Source organism: Rhinolophus sinicus, linkage group LG01 (assembly GCF_036562045.2).
Source record: "Rhinolophus sinicus isolate RSC01 linkage group LG01, ASM3656204v1, whole genome shotgun sequence".
NCBI classification, from domain to species: Eukaryota; Metazoa; Chordata; class Mammalia; order Chiroptera; family Rhinolophidae; genus Rhinolophus; species Rhinolophus sinicus.
The window spans coordinates 101,691,380-101,705,755 of record NC_133751.1 but is presented as its reverse complement, the minus strand read 5'-3'; positions in this window follow the sequence as shown (position 1 = coordinate 101,705,755).

Here is a 14,376-nt window from a genome sequence, read left to right as displayed (position 1 = left end):
AGTTTCTTTCTTTTTTGTATAAATTGTTATCTCATCCAGATAGATAGCATGTCATATTAGCATTGCTTATTAAATAATACATTACATGCCCCCTGAACTGGATAGAAACCAGCTAACTTTAATAAAAATAATATTTATTGAACACTTATATCCCAAGGCATTCTAAATTCTTTATATGCATTAACTTATTTAACACTTAATTGAAGCAAGTGTTATTCTCATTTTATACACGAGAAAAATGAGGCAAGTTTAAGCAACTTGGCCAAGGTCATAGAGTTGGGACTTGGAAAAGGGAGAACTCAAACCCAAGTGGTCCAATTCTGGAGCCCAATCTTAAACATAATGTGCTAAAAGCAAGAACAACAAAACTAAAAATGCATTTAACAAGGAAATTATATGTCTACAAAGTTATAATATCTTACTGAAGAAAATTGAAGCAATTAGAAATATACACCATCTTCCTAGGGGAGTTCCTTAGTGAAGGCTTCCTTTATCCTCAAGGCTCTGTGGAGAGCTATGGCAGCCTTTTACCCAGAGCAGTAATACAGTTTGTGCTAAGATGTTGCTCACAATTGGTTCTTGTTTTGTTTTGGTTTTTCAAGCATATGGGTAAAAATTACCCATTAATTGAAAGATGGAACGATCTCTTAATCCACACCTTCTTATCCTTTCTCACTGGCACAGTAGGATTCAGACTCTTAGTACCTCACCTCTGGTTTACTATCATGGTCTCTTTACTGATTTCTTCATGTCCAGGCTTCTCTCAAATTAATTCCATGCTGCACCCAAGCTCTTCAAACTGACTTGGAAGTTCACACATTTTCGGTGACTCCCTACTTTCTCTCACATTAAATCAAACCTTCCCTGCGTGACTTGCCATCTTCCCACCACTTTCTGTTACTACATTTGTTACCCAACATTTCTGACTCTATTTTATCAGCCAGACTCGTCTTCATAAAGCATGCCACCTTCATGCCCAACTTGATGGTTTTAATCTCTCTAAATCCCTTGTGATCTTCCTTTTTCGTGAAATCCTATCCACTACTCATATCCTCCCTTCATGGGGAAGCCTCTGATGACCAAGCATTCGCAAGTTTTCTCTCCTTTGAACTCCTATTTGATGTATCTTCTAAAGTGTGAAAATAAATTGGTGCTTAATTGTATATATATATATATATATATATATATATATATATATATATATTCTATAATATTTAATGTTGTTTCAAGGTAGAAGTTTTATCTTTCTAACTTAATAGTAACCTCCTTGAGGTCAAAGATATTCTCTTTACTCTCCCCCAACTAGCATAGGTGAGTCATAAGTCCTGACTATTATCAAACCACTGGTTATCAGTAGGAACTGCATTTAGCTGCAGGTATTAGAGAGCCAACGATGGTGACTTTAACATATATGGGTTTATTTATTGGTTTGTTTGTTTTTTCACGTAATGAAAAATCTGGAAGTTGTTGGTAGCTAGCATTGGTTTGATGGCTTAAGAATGTCCAGGCTGAACTCTCTGAAATTTTTCTTGGCTTTTCCCTCATGATGGGTTCTGGAGCCCTAGCCATCATATCTGAGCTCCAAGCAAGAAGAAGAAGGGGACAATAGAGTCACATTTTGAAGAGCTCTTCCTAAAGTCCTACCTGACTTATGTTTATTTCGCATTGATCACCTCTCTTTTCATGGAACGTCTCTATTTATAAAGAGAAGACACAAGATATAGCAGAGGCCACTATCAGTTCCTTCCACACCCTCCTTAACTTAAGACTTTCCTTCCGCAGCACAGCATCACCAGTCTTAATCTATAGAATGGCTGGTCCTCTCAAAGCCAGATAGAACCTCCCGTGTATCACCATATTATTTGGCCTGCCTTTTAATGCCCTTTCATAACTTGGCCCAACTATACTTGCTCACATTGTGCATGCAAATACCTTGTTTACGTACAGGCTTTCCACGGTGCTGCTGCTTCCTACTTTTAAGTCTGCCATCATGTACTATTCTTTCTGCTTGAAACCTTCTAATACTTGTCTTTCCTGTGATTTCCTTTGTGAATCTAAGGCTTATTCTCCCAGATGCTGTAAGTGGCTCCGGCAGAGAGTCCTTAGATCTCAGCTGCCTTCAGGGTTTAGCACAGCTGAAGAGAGAAAACTTAACCAAAGCCGTGACCCTTTCCCAGGTAACCCACACCCAATAATGAAAGTGGGGTTACACATAGTGGAAGTGGTCTTGCCTCAGCTTGGGACGGCTCTCAAGGGTTGTTCCCCTTTCACGGTTCCTCACTGGACTTCTAGTGAGACTGTGTTACCTCTCAGCCTGCCTTCTCCATCTGCCCATTCTTGCTTTTTTCCCTTCTCTTCCAAAAGCATCCATGGAAAATGTCCAGAACACAAATCTCCATCTCAGTCTGTGCTTCCTAGGAAACCCAATTTGTAACCCTTCTCATTCCTGCCCCTCTTAAAAACTGCCACTTTCACTGTTCCCATAACTACCTCCTGAAAAACTCCCTATGAGGGCTGAGTGAAATGCCATCTCTTCCACATTTAGTTTACACAGTTTCCTCCCATCTTGATGCCTTAGTGCCTCGATGATGATAAGGAAAAAGAGGAGATAGTTAAAACACTCAGCTCTATACAACTCAGTGGCTGTTTGGTCCATAATTATTAGCATTTGCAGTTTGTCTTTATAAAATATGTGTAAGATGATTAATATGGTATCATAGTGGGTACTCCAAGCACAGAAAAACAGAAAATATGATACATGATATATTTTTAAATTTTTTCAGGAGTAAATACTGTTATGCTATCCATTCAGTAGCAAAGGTACTTGTTGATTAATAGTTTAAAATAGTCAGAAACCTTTGGTTATTACCTTTGAGATCTGAAACATCCTACGTGTCAGGCTTCTTTACATAAGGAACAGTGGTCTCCGAGACATTCATACAGTAGAGAAACTCTCACGCTTGGTGAACTCCTCAATCCCATCGCTGTCCTTCTTTCTCCTTAATCTGTCGCTTCCCAACCACTGCTCTCCCAGCTCTCCCAAATGTGGTGTATGCTTACTTATCTGTGCTAAACCCTTCATCCAAGGAATTCTTAAAGTGGCTTCTGGTTTTGTGTGCTGTACCCAGGTCAGTACAGGAGGTAGACAGCCAGCGTCCACTGCAAGCACCTTAGTGACCATTGTTACCATACAGAAGAAGGTTTGCCCTCCCACATCTATTTCCTTTCAGCCTGTTACTATTTCAGCACAGACAAATATTTCTTATCAACAACAGAAAAAGAATAATTTCAGGTATCCATAGTTCAGAACACATTTTTCATAAAATATTATTTCCCAAAAAATGTGTTTATGAATGCTACAAGCAGAAAACTAAAGGTAAAAAATTTAAATGTTGAGACCTACATCTTCATGTAGATAGAGAACAAAGAGTAACCTACATTATGACCGCTCGTAAAAAAATGCTATGCAGCAACATGGGCTTCCAACAAATTTGATAACCTGTTTCTGTCTCCCTCTCTCTCCATTAAATTGAACTCTCTGAATTATTCATGATGGCTATTTTAATGGGATAATTTTTTCTTGCAAACGCTGACACTAATACTAAGGAATATCTCTAGGTATTCATCTTGGATAAATAAGGCTCCTGGTAACTAGTTTTCTTGATGCTTCACCTTATTCAAATGAACATATATGGAAGTAACTAATGTAGAACATTTTTTTACATTTAATGTTTTCAATATGTTTTGCTCCATAGATGTATAGTCAAACATATGTTTACTCAAGAATTAGCCAGGCTGTTGAATTAAATGAAAGTGAAACCGAAAGTTAAGCAATTCTCAGGTGAATGCAGGCAAGGCATTAAGAAAAAATTTGAAGTCCACATTTTCCAGCTGTGATGACAGCTCAGAATGACTTGGGGAATTGCCCTTCCCTCCTTAGTACTTTGGCCGTATTCAGAATCGATCATTCACTCGAATGTGTACATTCGGTGTTCTTAACTCTGGATAGTAGGATTTCAGGGGATTGGTGAATTCCCTGAAACTGTATACCAAATTTTCTGTGTAAATGTTTTTTTTCCTGAAAATAAATTTCATAGCATTCATCAAATTCTCAAGGTGTTCTTGACAACTCCACTACCACCATCTCTAATGGTAAAAATTCACATTTCACTCAGAAATAAGACTTCAAAAGTCAGGATTCTCTAAGTAGGAGTGAGTGGTTGTCTTTCACTGAATTTAGTGTTCTCAAGATTCACATATGACATTTCCAGGACTTAGAGAAAATAATACTTTGTAAGTTAATTATATTTCATTACTTCATGCTGTTTAATGTTTATCAACATCTGAGAATTCTTTTCCAAGTATCTATAAGTCTGCTCCTGTTTTTCCCTAAAAACTACCCCCAGATCATTTTGTGTTTTTTGTACTGACAGGTGTTAATTAAAAAGGTAACGTTAAATTTTGAGGTGATCATCTTTAGATGATCTATTAGGTGGATTGTGCTAAAATACATAGTAGTCAGATTGATTGAAGATGGAATGGTACATAAAAATGATGCTGTTATACAATAATATTGAAGACACTGCAGCTTCTAGGGTAGTGCAACTATTTTTATTTTAACCACAATGTATAATAAGGACTTAATTTACCTTTAAAGAAATGAAATTCTAACAAAATACTTATCCCTCCCTCCTTGCAGCTTTCTAACATTTCTAATGGTTCTGGGATAAACCCAACAAGATTTTTAAGACACTGAGGTGACTGTCACTGCCGGTATGTGTCCTGGGGGCTTTTTCTGTCAGAGGAGATGACAGCGAATCTTCCCATGCAGATTAAGCTGGTGTTTACAGATTTGCCCTGGGTGTTCATTTTTATCCCGCTGTGATCAAGTAACACCACCTGACGAGTGCCAGACAGATCTCTTGATAAGACAGTCTCCAACGAGCCCTCACTTTGCATGGGGCGCAGCCCGAATCCGATGCCCTTGGCAAGGATCCATTTTCTGTTCTCCTTTACAATGATACTATTACAAACACTTTACCTTTATTTCTTCCCTTCCTCTTTGGGAGAAGCATTGGGAACAGATGTGCAAAAGATTCCACAGTGAATTTGGTGCTGAAACTCATATTGTTAAATGTAGAATACAAGAAAAAAATATCAGTATTTGGAAGCAGTTTTGGGAGATGTGAGAGGAGGCCTGTGAGACCATATAGGAGACATCTAAAAACGTTTGAGTAATTTATGGTAAGTTGAAAAATAATTGTTAATTTTCACACTACAGAGTTTTCACAGAAAAAATCAGTGAGATAAGGAATCTTATTCTGGGTAAAAACTAATCAGGCTCCGGATACCATGAGTGTAAAACCAGGGATAGTGGAGCTGGGGCTGCCTGCAAGGAGATATCACCGAGCTCCCGCCACCCCACACACCCTCCCACCTCCTGTCATTTCACTCTAAAAGGAAGCATTCTTAATATCCATGGAAGAAAACTGGCTGTTGTCATTAGACACTGAAACTCAGCTCTCTATATTTTGGTTTTGTACTTTATTTCAATAAGAACAGTCCACAAAGAATTGTATTAGGGATTACACAATTTTGAAAGGGATTACATTTTCTCATAAGAATATTTCAGTATGCTGAGTTGGAAACTTAGCAAGATGGCATGCTAAAGAGCAACCTGTATTAGACTGAAGACACAAGTTCCTAGTTCTGCTCTTGATAAACTTTGGGATCATGGAAAATTCACTTACTCCCTATGAGCTTGACTCGTCTTTCTGTAAAGCAGGATTAATAAGACCTGTCTGTGTCCCGTGCCCCACCGGGGACACTCTGTAGAGTAACCTACAAAATGCAAACATTAAAAAAGATTTATGTAGTGCTCTACAGCATGTAGCACACATCTCTCATTCCTAAAATGCAATCAATCAATCCTTGTTGATTTAATTATTAATTTTAAAAAGTACATAATTTTTGTATGGTTAGTTCTTTACCCAGACCTTGGAATAGAGGTAAGATTTCTCATTATAACCAAACAGTAGTACCTCAAACTTTTTTCCTCTCAGCCAATGGTGCTGGAAAAACACAATATGTTTTACCACCTACTCTTTCAAATTAAGTTTTTGGTCTACATTTTAAAAATTATTAATTTTGAAAATAATGAATGCAACACACATGGAACATATAAGAAAAGTATGGAGATTCTTTAAAGGATATTTTAGAGGAGGTTTTTTAGTCATTTACTAAAAGTAAAACAGCCATTAAGGGTATTTTCAATGTCTGATAAATTTGATAAATTTCTGTATCTCTCAAGAATTAAGAAAAAAATTCTAAAAAACTATGTTGCAATCCTTGAGTCAAATGTCATCTCTGAAGCCCTGATAGTCTAGCTAGTCACCCAGTTTTTGTTTCAGACCCATCAACTTCCAAAGAGGAATACAGTCTAGCCACACAAATACGGTAATAAATTAGCTGAAGGGAAAGGAACTGCCGATTATTGCGTCACATCACCGTAGTCATCCTGGCTCTCAGCACTTATCTTTCTTTATATTGCCTCCATTCAATGTGGACGTGAGGAGGCTACAGGCCACACCGCCGGGAAGGAGGGAAGGTTGGTTTGATTTCTAATCCTGTGTACTTTCTTTGTTATGTTCCATCTCGAAGAGATAGAAAGGCCAAGAGACTACGGTAGTTCTCTTCATATGTGCTATTTTTGAAAGCAGCACCTATTTTCATAATAGTGTCCAAAATATATGTGTATGCATAAGAATTAGATTATTCATTTTATTAAACTGAGGTTTTCCTAAATAAGAAGTTGATTGAATTAATTTATTCTTTAAGTTTCCCTTATCTTCTTTTCTTTTTCTTATTGCAAGGGTTTGAGGGCAAGTAGTTTATTTGGAAGGTGATGACAGAAACCACCTTTGAGGTTGTAGGGGTGTAAGACAGGTGAGGGGAGGTGGAAATACAGGGTGTGTTAGTGAACATGCTGCAGTGAGTACCTGACAAACTCTGAGAGGCAGAATAGACAGATATTCTGGGAGACAGAATATCTCAGAGTTGTCCCACTCTAGTGAGGAGAAAGCTGGGCTATTTGTCTACCAACTCTGAAACCTCATCGTGGACAGCTACTCCCATGGGGCTATTACCCCACAGCAGCCCTGCCTGCTCTGTACACAGTGGCACATGCACCTGCCACTGTGACAGCCCCAGGGAGAGAGTTGTAGGTGTTCATGGTGTGAAACTGTTGGCCTGTGCAGGAAAGGTGAGTGTCCAGGGGATCCGGCAGAGCACCTACAGTGATTGTGACAGATACTGTCTTAGATTCCATTCTGCGATGAGAGGATTTCATTATCCGTTCTGTGTTGTTTCAACAGATTAAGTATAACAGTGAAAATGAACAAGACTAATTCATCTTTGAAATAAGCCGAAATCCTGAATTCATGTTACCTTGATCCTTCCATCTCTTGAAACCTTACCTAATCAGGAACACAAACTTCAGTGGAAATTAGTTCACATCCAAAAGTCACACACCATGCAATTTCGCAATCTGTCATGGAAAAGTCATAGTTCAACTACATGCATATGAGTTTGGAGTATATCAGTCAATATTGATTCAAAATGCAATACAAATAATAGCAATTCTCAGTGCATGCAGTCATAAGTATTTTCACAGAAGTTCAAACCGAATTTCACAGGCAGTTTTCCAAGCCTTGGCTGAATTATATCCCATTGGGCAAAGAAAAACATAACCAAACCCCGGATCAAAGGATGGGGAAACACTGTACTATGAAACTGAGGGAGAGAGTAAATATTCTGAACAATAATTGGTTACACAGGGCACAGGAGAAGAAATATATAACTCGTTTTCTATTTCATCTTAGGGAAAGAAATTATGTCTAGTAAGGGAATGTATACACCTCTCTGAACTTTCTTTCCTTAAAATTAACTTACACTTCCATAATTCTCATCTTTTTCCACCCTAGATTCTAATGCGGAAAAATAAAGTTCAGAGAGTGGAACTGGGATTCCAGCTGACATGTCGTTTGTTATCTCTGTTCACCAAGACGTGAAAGGGGGTGGTATAATACAATTGTAACTAACAATAATTAGAACATGAGACTCTGAGAGTTGATACTATTAAGGGAGATATAATTAGGTGCATGGTATTTTATTTTGTGTTAGAACAAATGGAAGGTGTAGTGGGTGCGGGTGACTCTAAGCATTCTATCTACTCCCCAACACTTCTCGACCTCCTCAAGCTTAGGTGGGCTATGACTCACTCTAGCCAATGAAATGATTATAGAAGTGATATCTCTCTTCCACCAAGGAAAGAAAGAGTGTCAGAAAAAGAAAGATGGTTACACGTGGCTACTTGAGAGAAGTGTCATATACCTAATGAACTTGTAGCTCTAGGGAAAGAGACAGGAGAAGAGAATATTAGTAGTGAATGTTGTTGGTTTTTGGCTATGCTTGTAAAGTGTTACAAGAAAGAGATGTGCTCAAGGAAAAATTGTCTAAATTTCAAACAGAAATGAGATGTTTTAGAGAAAGTCTGAAAATCCAAAGTCTTACAGAGTTAGAAAATAAACTGCTTCTTGATTTTAAATGGTATACATTAGGATTAAAGAAGCAATTTGGTTGAAATGACTAGACCAATGTCCAATCTGCAGTGAGCTTTTCACAGAAGCCCAGAGATCCTCAAGGAAACCCCTTAAAGAAACAAAAGTTCATGCAGGTGAGGTAAGTAAAGACATATGAAAATGAACATTATCTCAAAAAGACTTTATGTATGTATTGGCACATAGAACTTTCTGGAATCAATAGGTAAAAGCCTACAAAGTTTTAAAAGAGTTTGACTGTCAAGAACCATGACCTTAATGATTTCTAAATGTAGACATTACTCAGTGCTTAGTCCTACATCCTTTTCTTTTTTCTTTCTCCCTCTATCTGATCTCATTCACTTTCATGGTGTTTCAGTACTATGTATCTGTTGATCTTTTCTTATTAAATTTATCCTCCAATGCTGACCTCAACTAAGCCCTCAAATTTTAACTCATACTGTTTGTATAACCTTAAATCATTGCTTCTTGCATGATCCTTAGCAATAATCTCCTAACTGGCCTTCCTACTTTTCCTTTTTTTTTTTCAATTAAAGTTTACTGGGGTGACAATGGTTAGTAAAGTTACATAGGTTTTAAGTATGCAATTCTATAATACATCATCTATATATCACATAGTGTGTTCACCAACCAGAGTCTGTTCCCCTTCCATCATCATATATTTGATCCCATTTACCCTCATCTACAACCCTCCTCCCCATTTACCCTCTGGTAACCAGTAAACTATTGGCTGTGTCTACGAGTTTTTGTTTCTTTGTTTGTTTTCTTCCTTTGTTGCTTTCAGTTTCATATTCCATATATCAGTGAAATCTTATGGTTCTCAACTTTTCTGTGTGACTTATTTCGCTTAGCATAATAATCTCAAGATTCATCCATATTGTCACAAACGGCAGTATTTCATCTTTTCTTATGTCAGAATAGTATTCAAATGTGTATATGTATCACATCTTCTTTATCCAATCATCTATTGAACGATACTTTGATTGTTTCCTTGTCTTGGCCACTGTAAATAAAGCTGCAATGAACATCAGAGCATACATACCTTTACAGATAAATGTTTTCAGATGTTTTTGGTAGGTACCCAGTAGAGGGATTGCCGGATCATATGGTAATTCTATTCTTAATATTTTGAGGAACCTCCACACTACCTTCCATAGCAGCTGCAGCAATCTGCATTCCCACCAACAGTGTATGAGGGTTCCTTTTTCTCCACAGCCTGTCCAACGTGGATTATTATTTGTCTTGTTGATGATAGCCATTCCAACTGGTGTGAGATGATTTCTCATTGTGGTTTTTATTTGCATTTCTCTGATGATTACTGATGTTGAACATGTTTTCACATGTCTATTGACCATCTGTTTGTCCTCTTTGGAGAAATTTCTCTTCAGGTCCTCTGCCCATTTTTTAACTGGATTGTTTGTTTTCTTATTGTTGAGTTGTATGAGTTCCTAATATATTTTGGATATTAGCCCCTATTGGAGGTGTTGTTTGCAAATATCTTCTCCCGTTTGGCTGGTTTCCTCTTTATTTTTTCGCTGGTTTCTTTTGCTGTGCAGAAGCTTTTTACCTTGATATAGTCCCATTCATTTATTTTGTCTTTCACTCCCCTTGCCTTTAAAGTCAAATTCATAAAATGCTGTTCGAACCCAAGGTCCATAAGTTTGGTACCTATGTTTTCTTCTATACTGTTTATTGTTTCAAGTCTTATGTTTAGGACTTTGACTGATTTGGCGTTAATTTTGGTACACAGTGACAGATGGCAGTCTAGTTTCATTCTTTTATATGTAGCTTTCCAATTCTCCCAGCACCACTTATTGAAGAGGCTTTCTTTTCTGCATTGTATGTTTTGGCTTCTTTGTCAAAAATTATCTGTCCATATTTATGTAGGTTTTTTTCTGGGCTTTTATTTCTATTCCATTGGTCTGTGTGTCTGTTTTTCTGCCAATACTATACTGTTTTGATTATTGTTGCCCTGTAGTACAAGCTAAAGTCAGGAGTGTGGTTTTTTTCCCCTTAGGATTGCTTTGGCTATTCAGGCTCTTTGTGATCCCATACAAATCTGATGGTTTTTTTTGTTTTGTTTTATTTCTTTAAAATATGCCATTGGGATTTTGATGGGGATTGCATTGAATCTGTATATTGCTTTGTGTAATAAGGCCATTTTTACTATGTTGATTCTTCTAAGCAATGAACACAAAATATCTTTCCATTTCTTTGTGTCTTAGCAATTTCTTTTAATAATTACTTGTAGTTGTCGATATATAGGTCTTCCACATCCTTTGTTGAGTTTATTCTTAGGTGTTTTATTCTTTTCCTTGCAATTGCAAAAGAAATTGTGCTTTTCATTTCTTTCTCTGAAACTTCATTGTCAGTATATAGGAACGCAATAGATTTTTGTACATTGATTTTGTATCCTGCAACTTTATTGTTTTTGTTTATTGTTTCTAATAGTTTTTTTTTTTTTAATTTCTGGTTGAATTATAGCTGTTTAATTTGTTGTAACTTCAAGGGGATAGATTAAGGGAACCCCTCACACTGCCATGCTTCTAACATCACTAATGTAGTTGATTATTGAATGAATAACTGAAGGAGGTAATAATTTTTAACTATTACATCTTAAAATACAATGAGTTCTGGGAACTCTATGTCTTCCCCAGAAAAATTTATTTCTCCTCAATCTTTTGGCAGATATTTAGAATTCATTTTTAAAGAATGTTTTGTATAACATTTTTAAGTTAATGATGAATATTTGTTTATAGCCTTTAAAAAAGATGTATTTTAATAGGTCCTTCAATTAAATGCTAAAAAAATTGTCAGTATGCAATTTATATTTATGTTTAATTTTTTTTATTAGGCTCTCCTCTAAGCAAATGCATAAACCATATAATAAGTCGAATAGTATGCTTTACAACTTGCCAAGGATATACTGTACTATTTGCTGAGTCTATGACTCCACAATTTTATAGTATACTTAAGTCTGGCCAGATACTTATATATTAAAAGTTAGATATGATCTTTGCTTATAATTTTATGTTTTTCCACAAAACCTGCAGACACAAGTTTTTTTTTTCTTCTTTTAATAAGAAATGTAGTATCCACAAAGAACAACATAGCCTGAATTATAGCACCAGAGGTAAAGTGTACTAGTTGGAGGACGGCCCTAGAGGTTGAGGGAGAGAGTCAAGTGGGTGGTATGTGAAAAAGATAACAACCTTAAATACCATTAAATCACTGTGCAATGGTTTTAAAAACTACTTGTCCAAATCTATTTCCTTATTTTTAGGAAAAAATAATTATAGTTCTCATTCAATTGAATTCTTGTAATACACGTAGCATTAAAACATATTAACTGTAATTATATTTTATTATTACACTATTTATATAGTAACATTTTATTTGTTTAGTTTTTGCATTTTTACTATCCACTAAACTCATCAAAATAATACACTAAAAAAATCATAAAGAACTTTAAGTTATCTTAAAAACAGTTTCTCTAAAATAAGAATAATATTAAAGTTTCTTGGAGAAAGCCATTAGAGAACTTTATTTACTATTTTTAATATTTTAATTATAGTTGACGAACAATATATATGAGTTTCAGGTGTACAACATAGTGATTAGACATTTATATAACTTATGAAGTTATCACCCTGATAAATCTATTAGGTTGATGCAAAAATAATTGCAGTTTAAAATGTTAAATATAATTGCAAAAAGCACAATTACTTTTGCACCAACCAAACAGTACCAATTTGACACCGTACATAGTTATCACAATATTATTTACTATATTCATTATGCTATAATTTGCATCCCCAGGACTTAATTTGTATTTCTTAATCCCTCCCCCTTTTTCACCTCCCCCCACATTCTGACAACCATCAAAAGATTCTCTATATCTATGAGTTTTGTTTCTGTTTTGTTTGTTCAGTTATTCTGTACTTTCGAATCTTCATATAAATGAAATCATATGACATTTGTCTTTCTGTGTCTGACTTACTCTACTCAGGTTAATATCCTCTAGGTCCACCCATGTTGTTGCAGGTGGTAATATTTCATTCCTTTTTTATGGCTGAGTAATATTCCATTGTTAATATATACCACCTCTTCCTTATCCATTCATCCATTTATGCACACCCAGACTGCCTCCACATCTTGGCTATTGTAAATATTGCTGCCATGAATAGATAGATGCCCACATCCCCTCAAAGTAGTGTTCTGGGTTTCTTTGCATAAATACCCAGAAGTGGGATTACTGGGTCCTTTTTTCTCTTGTGATAACCTTTGTTTTAAAGTCTACTTTGTCTGGTATATTGCTACTCCAGCTTTTGTTAGTTTGTTTCCATTTTCATGAAATATCTTTTTCCACCTTTTATATTCAATCTGTATGTGTCTTTCATTCTGAAGTATTTTGTAGGCAGTATACGTAAGGGTCTTCTTTTCTTGTCCATTCAGACACTCTATCTTTTGATTGGAGCTTTTGATCCATTTACATGTAATTATTGATAGATATGTAGTTATTGCCATTTTATTATTCATATATATTTTTTCAATTTTTATTGGGGGATCTTGGGGAACAGTGTGTTTCTCCAGGGCCCGTCATCTTCAAGTGGTTGTCCTTCAATCTAGTTGTGGAGGGCACAGGTCATCTTCAAGTCCAGTTGCTGTTTTCAATCTTTAGTTGCAGGGGGTGCAGTCCACCATCCCATGCGGGAATTGAACAGGAATCCTTGTTGTTGAGAGCTTGCGCTCTAACCAACTGAGCCATCAGGCCGCCCCTCCGGCAGCTCAGTGGCAGCTCGTTGCCTTCAATCTAGTTGTGGAGGGCACAGTTCAGTGGCCCATGTGGGAATAGAACCAGCAACCCTGTTGTTCAGAGCTTGTGCTCTAACCAACTGAGTCATCTGACCGCCTTATTATTTATATTTTTGATTTTTTTTTTCTTAAAGAAGTGTCTTTAACATTTCCTGTAATACTGTTTGGTGGTGATGAACTCCTTTAATCTTTTCTTCTTTTGGAAACTTTTTATACGTCCTTAAATTCTAAATGGTAGCTTTGCCATGTAGAGTAATCTTGGTTATAAGTCCTTGATTTTCATCACTTCGAATATTTCATGCCAATCTCTTCTGGCCTGCAAAGTATCAATTGAGGCCAGCTGACAGTCTTATTGGAGCTCCCTTGTAGCTTTTCTTTTGCTGCTTTGAAGATTCTTTCTTTGTCTTTAACCTTCGGCATTTTAGTTATGATTTGTCTTGGTGTTGGCCTCTGGATTCATCTTGTTTGGGACTCTGTGTTTCCTAAGCGTGTATGTCTATTTCCTACACCAGGTTAGGGGAGTTTTCTGTTATTGTTTCTTCAAATAGATTTTCAATTCCTTGCTCTCTTTCTTCTTGTTCTGGTACCCCTATGACATAAATGTTGGTATGCTTGATGTTGTCCCAAAGACCCTTTATACTATTCTCATTTTTGGGGGATGCCAGTATATCTTTTTCCTTCCTGCCTTCCTTCCTGCCTTCCTTCCTTCCTTCCTTCCTTCCTTCCTTCCTTTCTTTTCTTCTTTTTTTGCTGTCCTGATTGCTACCTTATCTTCTAAATCACTGATTTGATCTTCTGCTTTGTTTAACCAATTGTTGATTCCTTCTAAGGTATTCTTTATTTCAGTTATTGTATTTTTTATTTCTGACTTTTTTAAAAAATGTTTTTTATCTCCATTTTTATCTTTCCTATCTTTGTTGAAGTTCTCCCTGAGATTACTGAG